Consider the following 16486-nt stretch of genomic DNA (forward strand, 5'->3'; position numbering starts at 1 on the left):
AGAGTTATTGCGTTGGAAAACGTACACACACAGCCACGTTCACTTTTACATATATACTACCATGGGATCCCGGCATTGCCTGGGTGTTTGGATGTGTATGTTGAGCAAAAAAAGTGTTAGTAGGAAGTCAGGCTCGAACCCTTACCTCGAAGGAGGAAAATAACGGGAAAAAACCTGACGTCTTTGAGGTTACGACGACCACCACCAAACCTGAAGTTAAAATTTAGGGGAGACAATCGAGAGAAAAGTAGAGTTGTCAAAAATATCAGAAAAAAGCGACCCTCCCTGTAGAAAAGGGCCTAGTTTAAGGTGAAGATGTTGTGTTTAGCCAATGTTTCGATATATGTTGTATGAAAAGTCGAACTTAAAAAAAATACTGATCTTGGTAAAATCAGTCGCCGCGGTCGAATGTTTTAGGCATACATACAAACATACATACGTATATACATTTATATATTGGTAACTAAAAATGTTTTATCAAAACCGATGAAAAAGATTGCCCTATCTCTGAATACCCTTTATGTCAAATTTCAAATGTTTAGACCAGGAATTGTCTGAGTAGTTTGGTAGAGATCGCAGAGGTAAATTTTAAAAACGTAAAAACCCTTTTATGACCTCTAAAAGTTTACTGTTTTGGGCTCAACTTATATTATTGAGTTAGATCCATGTCGTAAGAACCTATATCTAAAATTTCAAGTGTTTAGAACCAACTTTTTCGGAGGATGTTGGTAGAGTTCTCAAAGGTCAATTCGTTGAACTTTGACCCCTTAACACCAAATTTTTGCCTGAAAACCGATCACAAATTTTCCCCAAATGTCAGTACCCTGTATATCAAATTTCCAGTCTGTAGACTTAAAATTGACAGACTCATTGCGAAGGGAAATGTACACACACAGACAGGCACGCACAGACACACACAGATACATAGACACGTTCACATTTGTATGGGTATAGTAACATGGGTGCCCGGCTGTTTGATGTGTATGCTGAGCAAAAAAAAGTTCAATTTATTTTTAATTTGACCCCTATTATGACCCCTTAAAATTTATTGTTTTGAGCTCAAATAAAGTTATTAAGTTAGATTCTTGCCCAAGGAATCTATATCTAAAATTTCAAATGTTTAGACCCAAGATTCTTGGAGTAGTTTTGTAGAGTTTTCAGAGGTCAAATTTTTTAACTTGCCCCCTTAACAGTCAAATCTCTGGCCGAAAATCGATCACAAAGATTTACCCAATTCTCAGTAACCTGTTTATCAAATTTCGAGTCTATAGACAAAAATGTAAATATTTATTGCGTAGAGAAGTGTACACAGACAGACACGTTCACTTATATATATATATATATATATATATATATATATATATATATATATATATATATATATATATATATATATATATATATATATAATTATATGCAGCGGAGTTCTTTCCGGGTGTTTGTCGGGGTATGAAAAAACAAAAACTCACGGAAATACTGCTGTTACATTTATCATTCATTTTTTGTATGTTGCCTAATAAAAGAATCTGTTAGCATTCCATGCTTTAATTTATATTTTCTTTTTTTTTCATTTTTATGTATAAGGATTATTATATTTGATAACATTTCATAACACGCACTAAAATGAAATATACAAAAAATGCAGTTTCAATATATTGCCCTCTGTGGCTATTCGGCTATTGGTGATTGAATGTAGAACAGAATACAGCAAATAATAACGCCTTCTCAACAACGAAATATATATTACGTAAAAAGACGTATCACAGTAAGTTTGTTTATCAATGCATATTTTTTTTAATAATAACTTTGAAAGTATTCTCGATGTATACGGATAGGTTGATTAAAACTGATCTATTATAAAAATGAACTAAAACAAACACCTACATATTTTTACTTCGTGTTTCTACAACGCATCAAAGGGTGTCAGAAACTAGAAGTAAAGGTTTTTGATATTTTTAAAATATTACTCTTCAATCACCTTCTCAAGAGCAACAAGATCCGTGGTATTATATTTCACGGACAAGCAGCACATGCAAAAACTTGTTATTGAATGTATAAGGTTTAATAAACTATCTATTAGTTGTTATAGCTAATGAAATGCTTGCTGAGTAAAAATTACCAGTGAAAACTATAAAATGAGTCAAGCACTTGCCATGAAAATAACGATAGGTTAGCGAAAATCTTAACCATTAAAACAAAAACCTATAATACATTTGAGTGGATATACGAAAATAGAGAAGCAGCACGCACACAATAGGCATGAAATCTAATGTATATTAATGTATATACTAATTGACAGTTTTAAATAAATTCCACACTCTTAAAATATTCATAATAATCACGATATCTAAGAGCACAGCATAGAAAGGAAACAAGTTATGTTTTAAGAGTGTATAAACGCCCGTAATCGTTGTTGCTGGGATAGTTTCTGCAAAAAAGGAAATAAATAAAAAGATATAAAAGAGAGCAATGAGGTTTGTTATATTTCATCACTTAATTAAAACAACATTAGAACGCCCACGAAAAGCTTGCGAATTCGTATTGCAATTGTTAATAATTTTTCATGATACCAACTGCAGTTTATTATATATTGATAATAAATGAGACGATTTCTTTTATCTGAAATTCTTTAGCAAAATTCTATTAGAAAATTCAAGAATAGTTTGCGTAACGAAAATATCCATTCCTTCAAGTATCATCACACAATCAATACACAATTTTCAGAAAACAACCAGTATCATTATCGCCATATCGTTATAAGTATATTCAGAAATTCACACACCTGATAAAATAATTATAATTCATCATTGGTATGCATAACATGTTTAATATTTATAAATCAACATTGATATGCATATGATGTTTAATAATTATAATTCATCATTGATATGCATAACATGTTTAATAATTATAATTCATCATCAATATGCATAACATGATTATCAATTATAATTCATCATTGATATGCATAACATGCTTAATAATTATAATTCATCATTGATATTCATAGCATGTTTAATAATTATAATTCATCATTGATATGCATAACATGACTATCAATTATAATTCATCATTGATATGTGTGTTTAATAATCATAATTCATCATTGATATGCATGTTAAATAATTATAATTCATCATTGAAATGCATGTTTAAAAATTATAATTCATCATCGATATTTATAGCATGTTTAATAATTATAATTCATCATCGATATTTATAGCATGTTTAATAATTATAATTCACCATTGATATGCATAACATGATTATCAATTATAATTCATCATTGATATGCATGTTTAATAATTATAATTCATCATTGATATGCATGTTTAATAATTATAATTCATCATTGATATGCATGTTCATTAATTATAATTCATCATTGATATGCATATTCATTAATTATAATTCACCATTGAAATGCATAACATGATTATCAATTATAATTCATCATTGATATGCATGTTTAATAATTATAATTCATCATTGATATGCATGTTTAATAATTAAAATTAATCATTGATATGCATGTTCATTAATTATAATTCACCATTGATATGCATAACATGATTATCAATTATAATTCATCATTGATATGCATGTTTAATAATTATAATTCATCATTGATATGCATGTTCATTAATTATAATTCATCATTGATATGCATGTTTAATAATTATAATTCATCATTGATATGCATAACATGTTTAATAATTTGGAAAACTACTTACTACTTATGACAAACAAAATCCTGGAAATTAATTCGACAGTTCGACTACGAATCTGTCACTACCGACTCCGGTCATCGATATAAACATAATAAATTAATAAATAAAATAGACATAGATTATTATGGCCGGAACAGTTGGGCCCATTTTTCTCCCATGACAAGGAGATTTTATTCCCGAAATATTGGGATATCAATATCTACAATCCTATACATAAAATAAGGACGGTAAATAAATATATTTAAGTTAGAATTATTGGAATGATCTGCCATAATCTTAATATACTTTTGTACACCTGACTTATGTCCACAGGGTTTTTCAGAATCTACATTTTAATAGCCTTCAAAGACAACTCATTTCACTCCACGAACAATGCTTCCCACACACTACACTAGCCTTTTGTCACTGATATCTATTTATTTTTATATTTGTTATCTGTAATTACTATTATAAAAAACATCTCTCGCTACTTTACATTATACACCAAACAAACATACACACCTACACACACATATACATGTGTGTATATGTATATGTGTATGTATGTATGGATGGATGTGTATGTATGTATGTATGGATGGATGAATGTATGCATGTATGTATGTACAAATGTATGTATGTATGTGTTTACGTATGTATGTAGGTATGCATGTGTGTAAGCCGTAGTGGAGGCAATCTCCCTAGGAGAATGAAAAGCCTGCTATGAAAGCTGCAGTGGCTATTGATTCCAATAGTGTAGAATGCTCTCCTTTTGGGAGCAATGTGACAGGTGTTTAGAGAGTGAGATTGTCTAAGTGCAGGGTCTTTTCTCACTATAAAAAACTTCAAACATAGGCATTACTTGATATGCAATGGAATACACACTTTGCAATCACTGTATATCTCGATAACGAAAACGCTAGATGTAGCCTGAAACGTCAAACGGGCCTTCAATGAATACTGATGCAAATATGGACGTGGATGGCAATAAAGGTTCACGAACTTCCAGGGACTGGCCTAGTAAATGTTCGGGCCACCGCAGCTTGGACCCTTTCATCACTGGGTGTGCTAGACTGTAGGAGGAACATAGAGGTGATCGTCTGGCATGTACTGCTGGTGGCGCTCATGTTTACGTCCTTTGAGCAGAAATATATTAAGTAATGGCAATGCTCGGGAAAGACTTGGTGCCATCATAATGTATGTATACATGTATGTATGTATGTATCTATTTATCTCTCTGTGTGTATACACACACACACACACACACACATATATATATATATATATATATATATATATATATATATAAACCATTACATTTATATGTGCAATTTTTGTAAGGAGAATGTTTTTTTTTATTATTCATGCTTAAATGCATATAGTTGCATGTAATATACTGGGTATATATTTAATTGCCGCCCACATCGGCAATATTTGGCACAAGGCCTGAAAAGTGGGATACCCGCAGGCTCCCCTAAAGGAGGGGTACTCCTGTAATTTTAAAAATTGGCTGAGTAACCCCGTCGGCATTCCCCGGTCGGGGCGCCTCAGGCAGCAAGCAATAAACTTGCCCCACCGGAAAGCCCGGTGGCAAGTCCTGGGAGGGTGGACCTCCTAGGTATTACCCAGGCGGTGTACCTCAGTCAAACAGGTGCTGGGCCTGTTCCCGGCCCCTCACCTGTTGGGCTGAGTGTCAAGTGACGAATCCTTGACATGTACTACCCTGTATCCCGGCAGCCGAAGCCGCTAGGAGACACATCCCGTCACAAGAGGGTTGTAATGGGGTAATATACTGGGTATTACATTATATTTATGTATCTAAATCTATGAATTCAACACGTATGAAATGAGGATATTTTAATTATGATTTCTGTTGAATAAAATATTGTCACCTTGTAAATATTGAAAAACGATATACATCTAATAATAGTGTAGAAGTTTAAAAAATTCATCACCTTTCTGTCACCCATAAATTCTGATTAAAATGCTCTAATATTATAATACAATTGTGTCCGGGAGGAGGGATTTTGATACTTGAGTAGCTTGGTATGTTCTATTATATAGCATAATATTGTTTATACTATAATGACTTCGCTAACAGCGATGAAAAATAAAGAAATTTAAAATAGAGTGAAGATGAAGAGTGTAAAATGAAATAAAAATTGAGAATAACGATGAAGACGAAAGACAAATAGTTTAAAACGATTTGAAAATGATAAGCTAAGAAACAAGATAAAAAAATGACTCAAAGAGACGAACGTTGAGGCAAACTCAATTATATTGTGAACTAGATAACATATGTTCTAAGCGAAAGACACATGGAAATTGAAAAATATAACATTTAAAGCAAATAATAATGAAAAAACAAAACAGTGACATTTTTACCAATAAAAATGTGTACATAATCTGCACCATCTTCTACACGAAGTATTGAAGAGAAACGTAAGTATTGAGAAACCATATGTCGAAAATCAACAAAAATAAAATACATATTTTACAACAAATATGATACTGAGTTCATGAAATCGATATGTCAATAAAGTGGTGAGAAAACATAGGTATTCTGGCAGGTAGGAAGGAAAGCAATACTTTCAATTTATAAACATGTTTACCATAGAAAATTTTATTTTGTATTTATTAAGGACGACACATTTTCTTCCAAAATATATACTTTTGGGCGTTATCTATCTATCTATATATATATATATATATATATATATATATATATATATATATATATATATATATATATATATATGTAAATATATATATACATATACATAAATGTATAAATATATACACGTATACATGCATATATAGACATATATAGACATATATATATATATATGCATACATATATATACATATGTATCGATGCATATATATATATATTTATATATATATATATATATATATACATATCATTGTATATATATATATATATATACATACACATATATCCATGTATATATACATATATATATGCATATATATATATATATACATAAATATATACATATATATATATATATACATAAAAGAACAAATAAAAACATCTACGTAAAAGTGATACATTTAGTAGTTCGGCGAGGTTAGCACCGTTGTAGAAGTGTAGGCTTCTTATCACGAGGTGCCGCTTTTGAATCTCGCTAGATTCAGCCACTCTGATGAGTCGTGGACGACGAAACACGTGTCAGTGGATAATTATATTTTAAAAATAATATATATGTCGCTCCCCATTAAAAGGGGGTACCAGATGCGTCAATGGGAAAATTATTCCCAACAAGCATTTAGGTAAAAATGCACTTTCGTATAAATACTTGAATTCATTCAAGGAAGTATCGCTAACAAAAACAAATAAAAACATCTATATTGTGGAAAAAAACTATTTAGAGGGTAAAGTAGATTACCCGGTGATAGCGTAAGCTCCGAGGGGTTGCAAATGATGCCTTATGCGACCCCCCTACTGGGTCGAGTAACAAGTATTGTAGTACGGCGAGCAGCGAGTAACTAATTTGTGCCAACCGTTCACCAGTAAGTCATTAACAGAACTGGTACTAGTCAGAGACACAATTTTTTTATAACAGAAGAATTGTGCCTCCCCCTACTCCTCCAAGTCTATAAGAGACTCGTCCTCTCAACCACTCAAATTAGAATTCCGCCCTCGATGCCGGCGCCACCAAGTAAGCAATCTTCTTTTTTATTTGTATTTTTATTTTTATTTTCTCACACACTCCCGACAAAAACAAGAACAAAAAAACGAAAGGTAGAAGAGAGAAAAGAAAAATAAAAAAGTTACATAAAAATGACAGACCACCAACATACTTAATCAAAAAACAACTGTTAGTACAATATAGCAGTAGTCGATAAGTCCAGATATCAATCAAGCAGGCAGCAGGCTAGGTCTATCCCGTCGTTTTTTTAAGGGGCGCGTATTCTGGGCAATACCACTTTTGCCTGTTGGGAGGTTCTGAGTCGATACCGACACATCGGAAATGGTGCCAATCGTCGCACGAGTAACACCGGATCATATTCTGATTCTGCTGCAGAGAGCTGCACAGGAGACACAACCAGACCTGTTCTTCAACACTAGGGGGTGAATCCAACGTCTTCCCTCCCTCCGCAACAGGAGGTCCTTCAGGAGTCCTAGAAAGCTCTAAGGGGTACAGATGTTTCAAGGAATGTACTTCCTCCAAGCCCTCCCCTTTTTGAACACGTGCTGCTCTAACGACGCCATCATGGCCTGGAATCAGTTCAGTAATAGTTCCTAAGACCCAAAACGGTCTGGGTTTCAAAGGACTCTTAATCAGCACATCATCATCCTTCTGAAGGCGGGTTCTTGTACTGAGTCGGGATCGACCAGGAATCTTCCTTCCCAGCTCTAGCAGGTACTCCTCATACCATAGTTTGTGGAATCTGTCAGACATTGGTCCCTAAGTTCCAAGGTTTGAATTAGCCTCTCCCTGCTGGGAGGCAACAAGGTTGTTCTATCCTCTCTATCCAGTCGTATCAATAACCCGGGGCTCTGATTAGGCTTAAGGAACATATTAGGGGTAATTGGATTAGCATTTTTGTCGGCTGACACCTGGTAAATAAGAGGCCGGTTATTAACAGACCTCTGAATATCGGATAACACTGTCAGAAGGGTAAAGTAATCCAATCTACCTCTGCCAAGAATCTTAAATAGGCAGTTCTTCATGGTCTTGATACATCGCTCCCATGTTCCTCCATACCAAGGAGAGAACAAGGGAATGGTTTTAAGTTTTAACTTACAAGGACCGTATTTTCTTTGATAGTCCGTAAAAAGAGAGAGACGGTCGAAAATCTTTCCACTTCCGATAAACGTTTTCGCGTTGTCACTATAAAGGGTTTCGGGAACGCCATATCGGTTAGTAAATCGAACCAGTGCCTGGAAGAAAGAGGGTACGCTCATGTCGGGAACTACTTCAATGTGTATTGCTCTGATATTCAAGCAAGTGAACACGAGCAAGTACATTTTCGTATCTCGTTTCCCGTCACTCACCCAAATATGGCCAGTAAAATCAATCCCAGTGTGTTGATAGGGGACTCTGAAATCGGTACGGTGCGACGGCAGGGCAGCAGCAGCATTCGGCGTCACTGGTGTTGAATTATAACGTTTACATCTGGCACAAACAGCCAGTACCTTATTCACAGCTTGTCGACCCTGCGGGACCCAATAACCGCTTCGCCTCAACTCCGCTAGAGTTGCCCCAGTTGCAAGGTGGAAACACTTTTCATGACAATCTAAAATGATGAGTCTGGTAACAGGATGATGTTTCCCTATCAGAATGGGGTTTTTAACTTCATAACCAAAGTGGGAAGATTGGTTGATTCTTCCCCGAGATCGAATCAAACCGTCAGGGTCCAGAAAAAGGTCCAGAGCACGAACCCTAATTGGCATGGGTTTACCACTCGGCTCCTTTAGGTACTCCACTTCCACGCGAAATTCTTGCCGTTGCACTGTCTTCATAAGGTAGATCGCTGCCTTAGAGTTTTAGTCCCATTGTCGATTAAATCGGATGCCTAGGAACTTAAACACCAAGGCAGTAACAGTCAGTAAACCAGAGAATGAGGAAAACCTCTGAAAAGGTATGGCCGAAGTGTACTCTTGATCATGGATCAAAAAACAATTTGCTGAACTGCGGGTCATTCGCTGGCATATCTCACTCAAACAGGGCATATCCTGTCCTGGTAATTGAGATATTCCTTCGCATAGCCAGGAAGGGCCTGAACACCAAAATGACATCTTGGATTGGAACTTTCTCAATGTTAATCCTCTTGTTAACAAACCCGCCGGGTTGAGTGTACTATCAACATATCTGAAGAGAGTCTTCAAGCCATAGCGAGACTCCAACTCCACTTTCATCTGCAGAATGTCTTTAAGTCTATTTTTTGCAAACACATTTTTGCTAGCCATGTTTTGAGATAAAATCCAGGACAAGACCACCTGTGCATTCGTGGCTATACACAAATTCTCGGGAACAAATCCTTCACAGTTGTCCAGGATTGTGGGGAGACACTTGAAGGCGAGGAAAACGGCCATTAGTTCCAACACAGGCAAAGTCTTGTCCTCCATAGGTGCCACCTTAGCTTTCGCAAATAATAAGGATGACCGACCATTCTGTACGATATACACGGCAAACCCATATGCTTCCTTGGACGCGTCGCAAAACAGGTACAAATCTCCAGGCAGCCCTGTCATAAGCGCCTTGCGCAAAAAACGGAAATCACTCAACCCTGAAAGGTCCCTGGCTAGTTCTCTCTAATCGCTCAAGATCGCTGACTGGATGGGATCATCCCAACCTGCACCATTCTTCCACATGGACCTGATTAGCACTCTACTGCGGATAGTAACCGGGAGACATAGGGACAACGGATAGAAGACCTTAGCTGACTCTGAAAGAACACCTCTCTTAGTTGTCACGTAAGGATTGCACTTTACCGGAGCGACATACAACTCCTCCGAATGTGGGGAGCATCGGTAGCCCAGTACTCTCTCCCACTCCTCTTCATGGATACTTAGAGTACCATCCTCCTTCATCCTAGTACGGAGCGCCTGACTGTTTGAGTTGCATGACTTGATAATAAAGTCCCCTTCCAGCAAACGCTCTCTAACAAGGGAATACAATGTAGTAAGCTCATTCGCGTTTGCCACGGATGCCACAAGGTTATCCACATAAAACCGGTCCTCCATCATTCTGCGGCAAGCATCCTGAGGGTATTTTGCCGCATGCAATTTTAAGATGCACCCCAACACAAATGGGGTTGAAGTAAACCCGAATATCAAGGTGGTATAGCGGAAGCAGCGCAAACAATCTCCTTGTTTAAGAAAAAAGCAAAACCGGTTCCTATCCGCCTCCAGCTTAAGGCGAATCATTAGGAAGGCTCGGCGAATGTCTGCTAGTAGCACATAATTGTTGGCTCTAAAGGCCAGCAACAACTTTAAGATGTCCCCTGTTAAGTTAACGCCAGAATATGCTGCTTCGTTCAGCGATAATCCATCTCCTGTCTTCAAACTACAATATAACACTGGTCTGATCCTGGTAGTTGCCGTTGGGTCCGACTTGAATACTGGTCTATGTGGTATCCACACATATTTGTCGAACTCCTGAGAAGAGACAAACATCTCTTCAATTATACCGTCCTCCTGTTGCTGACGAAACACCTCCAAATATTCATCATATATCTTTTATTTTAGTCAAGTTTGCTGCCACCCGGTCTAAAACATGCAAGGAAGTTGCATGATTAGAGGGGACTCTGGCTAATCTATCGTGATGCCAGGGGAGCTCCACATAATAGCTTCCATCCCGAAGCTCTACCGTTTCCTCAAATCGTTTCATCTGCACTTTATTGTAATCAGAAAACTCCTCTTGACTGGGAAGCCCCAGAGATTCCAACGTAAACATTTGTTCTAGTCCTCTTTATATCATATAGTCAGGAAGGCACTCCGCCATAGGATCCAGGTATGTTGATTGTGTTTCAAGGACAAAACATAAATGTGATGAATCGACCTGGGGGGTATGTTCCATCACCGAATTAAACGAGAGATGAGTAACCTCAGAGAAGGGCTTATCTTCCAAGGAAAAAGAGTCCACTGCTTCAAACGGGACCAATCCAGGCGGGGTTGCAAAAGCCCATCCATTCAAACACGGGATCAGCTTCAATGAGTCCAGGTGTTCAATCAGGTCTAACCCAATTATTCCCTTGATCGGTATTAAATACCTTCCGGTCTCAAACTGGCCGGCCAAAGCATATTTTGCATCCTGAAAGACACGCAATAGAGATTCCAGGTTGGCCACTCGAACCGACAAGTCCATACCATCGGCTACCAAGACAGGAGATGTCACAGTTCTTCCAGAACCCAAGCTGTGAACCCACGCTGACACTCACCTAGAAAGGTAGACAATCTCAGCTGACAATTGACACCAAGGGTTTCGATTGGGCACAAAGTTCTCAGTACATCTGCCGCCAGATATGTCCGCCCGCTACCCGTGTCCAGTAGGCAATTCACTGACACTGTCTTTGCTCCACAAGAGAATGTAACTGAGAGAATGGGTGGCAACGTGCGGGAATACCCGGTTGAAGTTACATTGTTCACATCCACATGAAAAGAAGGAGTAATAGCGTTCCCCCTACCAAACTTTTGAGACGTATTCTGTCTTACTGTTGATGTAAATGCAGTGGAGACACCACCCTTAATCTGCAATTTCTTTATTGCTTCTCCAGTTAGTCTCAATATGGAGGACAAAGGCGGCACCCGTCTATTTGTTAGCGCTATTATCTCCCCTTTCAGTTCGAGAGGAAATTTCCTAAATAGATTCTAAGCCATCCGTCTGGCTCTGCCAGAATCGTCCACAGAAAAGTCACACGAAAAGGAATTCCCCAGCCTTTCCAACAGCGATGCCGTCCTGGAAACGAAGTCCCCCAGCTCAAAAAGGGGTCCACCTTTCTTTGGTACATAGTCCAGAATATCCTGGAATATTTGGTCAATGATTTCATCCAGGTCCAGATACTCCCTCTTCAGTATAGCCATGGCTTGCTGGTAATTGGTGTCAGTGCAACTCAGGTGATTTACCAGCCTCAAGGCTCTGTCTGAGAGTGAACACTTCAAGAAGTTCAACCTCTCGGCATCATTGGCCATGCCGAACACGCAGTCCTCAAACATAGTTAAGAAGTTTCTGAAACTCATGCGGTCGGACTCCATTTCCTGCCCGCTATATGTAGGCCGTGTGATCTGTATACGTGGGGGTTTAACAATGAACGAGGGACCTCTCCCGGTAGTTGACGAAGCCCTTGAGAACTCAAAGGCAGATTCCGAGTAAGGGCTGGGCTCTGGCTGTCGGTATGCTTGATCCAAATCGCCCAAGTCTTCATAATAATCCTTCAGTTGAGGCAGCCAAGCACCCTCAATCTCGGCAGGTGTACTCTCATCAAAGGAGCCTAACTCCAGCTGTGTGATACAAGTCTCTAACTCGACAATGAATTGTCGAACCTCCGTCCTTAAGAAGGAGTACGCCATTGACCTAACTCCATCACGACACATCTTCAGTCGTCCCTGAATCTTCTGAGTCAATAACTCCCTTCTGCGTAGGAGCTGCTCTTTCGTGACGTTCATGACAGTAGTTAACCAACGAAAGAGTAAGCAGCAAATCCTTTGCAAGATGTGGAAAAAAAACTATTTAGAGGGTAAAGTAGATTACCCGGTGATAGCGTAAGCTCCGAGGGGTTGCAAATGATGCCCTATGCGACCCCCCTACTGGGTCGAGTAACAAGTATTGTAGTACGGCGAGCAGCAAGTAACTTATTCGTGCCAACCGTTCACCAGTAAGTCATTAACAGAACTGGTACTAGTCAGAGACACAATTCTTTTATAAAAGAAGAATTGTGCCTCCCCCTACTCCTCCAAGTCTATAAGAGACTCGTCCTCTCAACCACTCAGATTAGAATTCCGCCATCGAGGCCGGCGCCACCAAGTAAGCAATCTTCTTTTTTATTTGTATTTTTATTTTTATTTTCTCACAATATATATATATATATATATATATATATATATATATATATATATATATATATATATATATATATATATATATAGTGCAACATTTTGTTGAAACTTCAAAGATTCACGTTTTCTTTTTCATAACCTTAGTTTATTTCCTGGATTTTTTCGATTGCAGCTGTGTCATTGATGAGTTTGCAATTTTACGATTTATGTTTCCATAAAAATATCCTGCCCCTCCTGCTCTTCCGATGTTTTTCCATTAGATTACTTCAACAAAAGGTATATTTTAAACACGCTGAACATCGTATTCGGGTAAAAGGATTTCCAAAGCAATGCTTCCCCACTTCCTCTATCTTTTGGTTTTATGTAAAAATAGTTATCCGTTTTAACCCGTATTTTTAATTTTTATTTATGAATTATCGTTTTTTTTGTTTTAATTTTCCCATTTGTTTTTCCTATTTGTTTTTTTCCAATCCTATAATGTTATATAATTTAATTCCTATATTATGCGTGTTTATTTAATATTATTTTTTGTGCTTGGTGTTTGCATGCATATTATATCACCCGATGCAGGGGAGGTCACTTTCATGACATCATTTTTAACTCTGGGAATACCTCCCTTGCATTTTTACCTAATCTGCTCTAGTCCGTGAAATTAATTATCTGTTTCTGTGCAAACACTCGTGAATAACATCTAGTCGTTTGTTTAATAATTTTTCTTTCGTATATTGTAAGATTCTAATATGCATAGGTTGCATCTTTTCGATTTGCTAGGTTTATATTTCCTCCCTTATCACTTATTTCTCATCTTAATTTATATTCAGCTTTATTTCCCTTAATTCCTTAATTCATACTGCTAAAGTGGTTCAGTTTTTCTTTGTTTTTCTGTTGTTTTCGTTATTATTATTTGTTATGTGTCTTTTTTATCACTATTGTTATGATCCTTTATACCGTTGTTTTCATTTTTACATTGTTGCTGTTTTCGTTATTTTTGGAGTACTTTTCTTTTTCAGTTTAATGTTAAACGATGCTGGGTGATTACGATATATGTTCTTAAAGCAAGTTCAGGTGCCCAGATATGCTTTAGTATCATTATTTGTTATACCTTCACATTTGTATTTATTTCCTAATCTGCTCTGGTCCCTGAAATTAAATATGTTTCCGTGCAAACACCCGTGGATTGCATCTAGTCGTTTGTTTAATAATTTTTCTTTAGTATATGGTAAAATTCTAATATACATAGGTTGCGTCTTTTCGATTTGCTAGGTTTATATTTTCCGTTTATCACTTATTGCTTATCTTAATTTATATCCAGTTTTATTTACGATTAATTCCTGAATACACACTGATAAAGTGGTTCAGCTTCTTTTTGTTGTTTTCCGTTTTTTTTCGTTATTACTATTGGTTCTGTTCTATTTTCGTTATAATACTTGTAGTTGTCACTATGTTATGCTCTTTTCTACCGTTGCTTTAATTTTTTATTTACATTGTTTTTGTTTTCGTTATTTGTGGTGTTCTTTTCTTTCTCAATTTCATTTTAAACGATGCTTGATGATTACAATATCTGTTCTTAAAACAAGTTCCGGCGATCCCCAGATATACTTTAGTATCATTATTTGTTATAAAACCTCATTTGTACAATACGTTTGAAGTTAAAAAGTTCCCCCACATTGGACATGCATTAAGTTGCCGGCAGTTACATTATTTTAAATTGTTATATTCATTATCTGTCCTTTCTCTGTTTTTCAAAAAAAATATTTAATTTTGTGTTATTTGGGCAAATTATGCTAGCAGACGTGGAGAAGGGTAGCTTAACAGTGTTTTATTACTTACTTACTTAGTGTACTATCCCGCGGGAAATTGTTGTCTACAATTTGGGGAAATTCTCTTGGGATGTGATTTTTTTATATGGTGGCTGAACTGGAGATTGAACCATGTCTGTCTCTTCATTCTATTTTTCTTTTTAACTTCTCTTTCATTTTTATTATGGTCTATCTTTTCAGTTTTTTTCGTGTTTATTGTAAGGTTTATGTTTCCATTTGTTTTTAATCTTTTTTTTTCTATTTTTATATTTCCTCATCGACATGTTGTAAGGTATTACATTTGCATTGTTTATTGTTCTTTCTATACTTATGTTATTGTTTAGAGATTCCTTGACAAATTTAATTTGTGCTTTATATCCTTATCTAGCTAAGGCTTGGTTATAATATTCCTTGTTTCTATTGAATAATTTTTCATTTTGGATATTCTTTTTCAGATGCTAGGTATAAGTGCGTTTTCATGCTATTCGGATGGTTGGCCCTGATATCTTTGAAGAATAGCGATTGGTTGGGTTTATGATAGCGTTCATAGGAGTTGTTGTCTTGATTTGTGGGTGGGGTGTATTGCTAGGTTCAGTTTACTGAAGAATTGTTTATATATTTTTTTTAAATAATCTATTTGTTGAGTTGAAGTAGAATAATGCATCATCCCGGTATAGTCCTCCCCTTAGTCCGAGAATCTTTTTATATAGTTCATTTAGTATATTATGGCCTACAAGGTCTGTTACGTGTGCACTATCCGGGCATCCCACTGTGACGTTAAAGTTCATGTTTCTGTTCATTCTGGTCCATAGTTTGTTATCATATTTAATTAGTTATTCATGCTAGTCTCATAATCTCTAATTCTAAATGTGTTATCATTGTTAGTTTTCTAGCTAGTTTTAGTGCTTCCACGAAGAGATTTGGTGGATATATATATATATATATATATATATATATATATATATATATATATATATTGTATCTTGATAGATAAATAGATAGATAGATAAATAGATAGATAGATACATACATAGATACATACATACATAGACTAATAGGATACCCCGACGTTGCCTGGAATTGCATCGTAATCAACGAATATTTCTCAGGCTTATATTTTTTTTTATTGTAATCGAAATCCGTGAATCAACCCGGGAGAGATACTTCATGCAGTTATTTCGTCCACTATATATGTTAATCTACATTGCACTGTAGAGAACATATGGTTACTTTCATACAACTGTTTTATATCTCTCTTATAAAATGTGTTCTCTTAGATGATTATCTCCTAGCGACTAGCTTTCATGTATGCATTCTTTTAAGTGTGACTAACTAATTCATGATCTACATTTCCCCAATTATATTTCATTTTTACTAATGAAATCTAAGTACGCTGGCATGCGTATTGCATAGTGTGTTGAAGTACACTGAATATGTATGCTTCACCCATA

The sequence above is a fragment of the Euprymna scolopes genome, chromosome 5 (genome assembly GCF_053919585.1).
Source record: "Euprymna scolopes isolate OS-2025 chromosome 5, ASM5391958v1, whole genome shotgun sequence".
In the NCBI taxonomy this organism is placed as follows: Eukaryota; Metazoa; Mollusca; class Cephalopoda; order Sepiida; family Sepiolidae; genus Euprymna; species Euprymna scolopes.